Below are 6,736 nucleotides of genomic sequence, written 5' to 3' on the forward strand. Positions count from 1 at the left end.
TTCCCAATTTTGATACTGGAGGTGGCTTAAGACCTAAATCTAAAGTAACTTTTCTTAAGTTTTTAATGTTTATTTTTGGAGAGAGATGCACAGACAGGGGTGAGTGGGGGAGGAACTGAGATGGACATAGTCTGAAGCAGGCTCCGGGCTCTGAGATGTCAGCACAGAGCCTAACATGGGGCTCAAACTCAAAGCAAGAGATAATGACCTAAGCTGAAGTTGGATACTTAACTGAGCCACTCAGGCACCCCAAAAGTAACTTCTTATATAACATTAAACCCTACTGTTTACAGTCTTAAGAATACCATTGGCAACAGGCTTTCAAAAGCATAAAGTTAATTTCCATTTATATTTTTGTAAACTAGAATGTAAATGAGAAAATGAAAAATTATAATTCCTAGATCTCTAAACAGTTACTTCTTGTAAGTTAGAACTCACAAGTTATAAATAGATGTAGATATGGAGTTACTAAGGTACATCTCCTAGTAGTTGAAAATTTTACTATAAAGCTGTGAGCTTATATGAATACACTGCTCCTTTTCTAAGATGTGGGATCTTTGAGTTTTTTTCCCCACCACTTATTTTCAAACATAACTAATACCTAGCACTCATTAATTGAAGGTGACAAAACAATCATTTCACAATATTAGTCAAATCATGATCAAAATAAGTTAACATCCATCAACTCTTACAGATACAAATAGGACAAATAACTTCTTTTTCCCTCATGATTAGAACTCTTGGAATTTGGTCTCTTAACAACTTATAAGTTGACCATACAGCAGTATCAACTGTAGTCCTCATTCTACATCATACCCCTAGTACTTCTTTATCTTCAAAATGGCGGTTTGTACCTTTTTTAGCCACATTCATCTGCCTTAATTTTAGATCCTGACACTCCTCTATCCCCTCCACCTCTGGTAACCACAAATCTGCTTTATTTTACTGTTTGGGAGGGTGGTGGTGGTCTTACTTTTGGTTTTTAGATTGTACATGTAAGATCCCACTACATTTGTCTTTCTGTCTCACTTATTTTACCTAGTATAATTTGGGTGCTCTGATATTCTGTGAATAAATATTTGCAATCATTATATCTTGATCGACAACTTCATTATATAAAGATCTTCTTTGTCCCTCAATACTTTTAGCATAAATTCCATTTTGTCTGTATAAATACAGCTTACCTGTTTTGGTTACAATTTGCTTAAAATATCTTTTACCCATCCCATCATCCTCAAAGTGTCTTTTTTTTTTTTCTATTTTTTTCTTATGTTTTTAATTTACATTCCAGTTAGCTTATAATGCTACAATGATTTCAGGGGTAGATTCCTTAATGCCCCTTACCCATTTTAGCCCATCCCTCCTCCCACAACCCCTCCAGTAACCCTGTTTGTTCTCCATATTTAAAAGTCTCTTACGTTTTGTCCCTCTCCATCTTTATACTTTTGCTTCTTTTCCCTTGTGTTCGTCTGTTTTGTGTCTTAAAGTCCTCATGAGTGAAGTCATGACATTTGTCCTTGTCTAATTTCACTTAGCATAATACCCTCTAGTTCCAGCCACATAGTTGCAAATGGCAAGATTTCATTCTTTTTGATTGCTGAGTAATTGTGTGTGTGTGTGTGTGTGTGTGTGTGTGTGTGTGTGTGTGCGCGCGCGCGCGCCCCGCATCTTTATCCATTCATCCATCAGTGGACATTTGGGTTCTTACAATACTTCTCCTACTGTTGATAGTACTGCTATAAACATTGGGATGCATATGTCCCTTCAAAACAGCACACCTGTATCCCTTGGATAAATACCTAGTGGTGCAATTGCTGGAACGTAGAATAGTTCTATTTTTAATTTTTTGAGGAACCTCCATACTGTTTTCCAGAGCGGCTGCACAAGCTTGCATTCCCACCAACAATGCGAAAGAAATTGTCTTTCTCCGCATCTTTGCCAATATCTGTTGTTGCCTGAGTTAACGTTAGCCGTTCTGACAGGTGTGAGGTGGTATCTCCATTGTGGTTCTTACTTGTATTTCCCTGATGATGAGTGATGTTGAGCATTTTTTTTTTTTTTTTATGTGTCGGTTGGCCATCTGGAAGTCGTCTTTGGAGAAGTGACTATTCATGTCTTCTGCCCATTTCCTCACTGGATTATTTCTTTTTAGGGTGTTTGATAAGTTCTTTATAGACTTCGGATACTAAACCTTCATCTGATAATGTCATTTGCAAAATATCTTCTCCCATTCTGTTGGTTGCCTTTTAGTTTTGCTGATTGTTTCCTTCACTGTGCAGAAGCTTTTTTATTTTGATGAGGTCCCAGTAGTTCATTTCTGCTTTTGTCTCCCTTGCCTCTGGAGACGTGTTGAGTAAGAAGTGGCTGCAGCAAAGATCAAAGAGGTTTTTGCCTGCTATGTCCTCTGGGACTTTGATGGCTTCCTGTCTTACATTTAGGTCTTTCATCCATTGAGTTTATTTTTGTGTATGGTGTAAGAAAGTGGTCCAGGTTCATTCTTCTGCATGTTGCTGTCCAGTTTTCCCAGCACCACTTGCTGAGGAGACCATTTCTACTCCATTGGAAATTCTTTCCTGCTTTGTCAAAGATTAGTTGGCCATATGTTTGTGGGCCCATTTCTGGGTTCTCTATTCTGTTCCATTGATCTGAGTGTCTGTTCTTGTGCCAGTACCATACTGTCTTGATTATAGCTTTGTAGTACAGCCTGAAGTCCGGGATTGTGATGCCTCCTGCTTTGGTTCTCTTTTTCAAGCTTGCTTTGGCTATTTGGGGTCTTTTCCAGTTCCACACAAAATTTAGAATTATTTGTTCTAGCTCTGTGAAGAATGCTGGTGTTATTTTGATAGGGATTGCATTGCATATGTAGATTGCTTTGGGTAGTATTGACATTTTAACAATATTTGTTCCTGTCCAGATGCATGGAATCTTTTTTCCACTTTTTGTCTTCAATTTCTTAAGCTTCTTATAGTCTTCAGTGTATAGATTTTTCACCTCTTAGGTTGATTCCTAGGTATTTTAGGCTTTTGGTGCAATTATAAATGGGATTGATTCCTTGATTTCTTTCTGTTTCATTGTTGGTGTATAGGAATGCAACTGATTTCTGTGCTCTGATTTTTATATCCTGCAGCTTTGCTGAATTCATGAATCAATTCTAGCAGTTTTTTGTGGAATCTTTTGGGTTTTCCATATAGAGTATCATGTCATCTGAGAAGAGTGAAAGTTTGACCACCTCCTATTTCTTTGTGTTGTCTGGTTGTTGAGGCTAAGACTTCCCATACTATGTTGAATAGTAGTGGCAAAAGTGGACATCCCTGTCTTGTTCCTGACCTTAGGCAGAAAGCTGTTTTTTCCCCATTGAAGATATTAGCATTAGGTCTTTTGTATATGGCTTTTGTGATCTCGAGGTATGATCCTTCTATTCCTACTTTCTTGAGGGTTCTTATCAAGAAAGGATGTTTTATTTTGTCAAATGCTTTCTCTGCATCTGAAAGGATCATATGGTTCTTGTCCTTCTATTGATGAATCACATTGACTGTTTTTTTTTCTCTCTCTCTCTCCACATTGACTGTTCTGTGGATATTGAACCAGTCCTGCATCCCAGGTATAAATCCCACTTAGTCGTGGTAGATAATGTTTTTAATGTATTGTTGGATCTTGTTGGCTAATATCTTGAGGATTTTTGCATCCATGTTCATCGGGAAAATTGGTCTATAGTTCCCCTTTTTAGTGGGGTCTCTGGTTTTGGAACAAGGTAATGTTGGCTTCATAGAGTTTGGAAGTTTTCTTTCCACTTCTATTTTGTGGAACAGCTTCAAGAGAATAGGGGTTAACTCTTAAATGTTTGGTAGAATTCCCTTGGAAAGCCATCTGGCCCTGGACTCTTGTTTTTTGGGAGATTTTTGATTACTAATTCGATTCCTTTACTGGTTTATAGATCTGTTCAAACTTTCTATTCCTTCCTGTTCGGTTTTGGTAGTTTACATGTTTCTAGGAATTTGTCCGTTTCTTCCAGATGGCCCATTTTATTGGTGTATAATTGCTCATAATCTCTTACTGTTTGTATTTCTGCTGTGTTGGTTGTGATCTCTCCTTTCATTTATTTGGGTCCTTTTCTCTTTTTTTTATCCAACTGGCTAGTGGCTTATCAATTTTGTTAATTCTTTCAAAGAACCAGCTTCTGGTTTTATTGATCTGGTTTTGTTTGTTTTGATAGCATTAATTTCTGCTCTAATCTTCTGTCTTCAGATTTGGGGTTTTATTTGCTGTCCTTTTTCCAGCTCCTTAAGGTGTAAGGTTAGGTTGTCTATCTGAAATCTTTCTTCCTTCTTTAGGAAGGCCTGGATTGCTATATGCTTGCCTCTTATGACGGCCTTTGCTGCCTCTCAGGTTTTGGGTTGTAGTGTTATTTTCATTGGCTTCCATGTACTTTTTAATTTCCTCTTTAACTTCTTGGTTAGCCCATTCATTCTTTAGTAGGATGTTCTTCAGTCTCCAAGTATTTCTTACCTTTTCAAATTTTTTTCTTGTTGATTCCGAGTTTCCTAGTGTTGTGGTCTGAAAATATGCACAGTATGATCTCGATCTTCTTGTACTTGTTGAGGGATGATTTGTGTCCCAGTATGTGGTCTATTGTGGAGTACATCCCATGTGCACTGGAGAAAAATGTATATTCTACTGTTTTGGGGTGATATGTTCTGAATATATGTTAAGTTCATCTGGTCCAGTGTGTCCTTCACAGCCATTGTTTCCTTGTTGAATTTTTGAATGGATGATCTGTCCATTGTTGTAAGTGGGGTATTGAAGTCCCCTACTACTAGAGTATTCCTGTCAATGAGATTATTTGTGATTAATTGGGTTCTCTCATATTTGGAACATGCATGTTTACAATTGTTAGGTCTTTTTGGTGGATAGACCCCTTAATTATGATATAATGCCCTTCTTCATCTCGTTATAGTCTTTAAAATTCTATATTGTCTGATCACTCCAGCCTTCTTTTGTTGACCATTATCATGTTAGATGGTTCTCCATCCCCTCACTTTCAATCTGAAGAGTCTTATAATCTAAAGTGGGTCTCATGTAAACAGCATATAGATGGATCTTATTTTCTCATTCATTCTGTTACCCTATGTCATTTGATTGGAGCATTTAGTCCATTGACGTTTAGAGAGTACTGAAAGATAAGAATTTATTGCTATTATGTTAATTGTAGAGTTGGAGTTCCTGGTGGTGGTCTCTGGTCCTTTCTAGTCTTCGTTGCTTTTGCTATGTATTATTTGTTTGTCTATCTTTTTCTCCTCTTGGAGAGCCCCCCTTAAAATTTCTTGCAGGGCTGGTTTAGTAGTCACAAACTCCTTTAATTTTTGTTCAGGAAACTTTTAATCTCTCCTATTTTGAATGACAGCCTTGCTGGATAAAGAATTCTTGGCTGCACACTTTTCTGATTCAGCACACTGAATATATCCTGCCACTCCTTTCTGGCCTGCCAAGTTTCTGTGGATAGGTCTGCTGCAGACCTGATCTGTCTTCCCTTCTATGTTAGGGACTCTTTTTCCCTTGCTGCTTTCATGATTCTCTCCTTGCCTGAGTATTTTATGAATTTGATATGTCTTGTCAGTGGTCGGTTTTTGTTGAATCTCCTAGGAGCCCTCTGATTCCTGGATTTTGATGTCTGTGTCTTCCCCCAGGTTAGGAAATTTTTCCTCTATGATTTGCTCACATAACCCATCTACCACTTTTTCTCCATCTTCTGGGACTCCTAGGATTCTGATGTTCCTTTTTAATGAGTCACTGACTTGTCTAATTCTTAAATTGTGCTCTTTTGCCTTAGTCTCCCTCTTTTTCTGCTTCATTATTCTCCAGAAGTTTCTCCTCTATATTGCTGATTCTCTGTTCTGCCTCATCCATCCTTGCCACTGTGGCATTCATTGGAGATTGCAGCTCAGTTACAACATTATTTCATTCTGACTAGCTTTTACTTTTTACCTCCATAAAAAGGGATTCTATTTTTAACTTCAGCTAATATTCTTTAAAATATGGAACGCTTCATGAATTTGTGTGTCATTCTTGTGCAGGGGCGATGCTAATCTTCCTGTATCGTTCCAATTTTAGTATATGTGCTACTGAAGTGAGCACAACCTGTGTCTTTAAGGCTAAAGTGAATTTCTTACAGGCAGCATATTAGGGGATTTGTGTTGTTGTTCTTTTAATTCATTCAGCCATACTAGGTCTCTTATTTGGAGAACTTAGTTCATTTACACTTAAAGTAGTTATTGGTAAGGACTTACTATTGCCATTTTGTTTTCTTGCTGTCTGTAGATCCATTTTTTCCTTATTTCTTATCCTGTAGTCTTTGTTATCGTTTGGTAGTATGCTTTGATGCTATAACGTCTTTTCTGTATAATTTCTTGAACTACTTAAATATAACTTTATTAAATTTTAACTAGGTGACTCAGTTGGTTGCATGGCTGACTTTTGATTTTTGGCTCAGTTCATGATGACACGGTGGTGAGATTAAGCCCTATGCCAGGCTCCATTCGGAGTGTGAAGCCTGCTTGAGATGCTTTCTTTCTCTCTCCCTCTCTCTCTCCATCTGCCCCTCTCCCTCACTTGCACGCACATGCTTGCTCTAAAAATAAAATTTTTATTTAATTTTTTTGTAGAATTTCTACGGTTTCTTTTTCCTTCGTGGTCACCTTGAGGCTTACATAAAATATTTTTAGTTATAATACCCTATTTT

The 6,736-nt window shown here is 37.5% G+C and overlaps 1 non-coding gene across 1 annotated transcript; it reads right to left on the reverse strand.

The window, feature by feature from the left end:
* Window positions 1–6,026: 6,026 nt before the first annotated feature.
* On the reverse strand, window positions 6,027–6,132 carry LOC122241635. The gene has a single exon (XR_006221876.1). It is a non-coding gene; the product is annotated as a U6 spliceosomal RNA (small nuclear RNA).
* Between the last annotated feature and the right edge of the window lie 604 nt (window positions 6,133–6,736).

Source organism: Panthera tigris, chromosome C1, assembly GCF_018350195.1.
Source record: "Panthera tigris isolate Pti1 chromosome C1, P.tigris_Pti1_mat1.1, whole genome shotgun sequence".
NCBI lineage: Eukaryota > Metazoa > Chordata > Mammalia > Carnivora > Felidae > Panthera > Panthera tigris.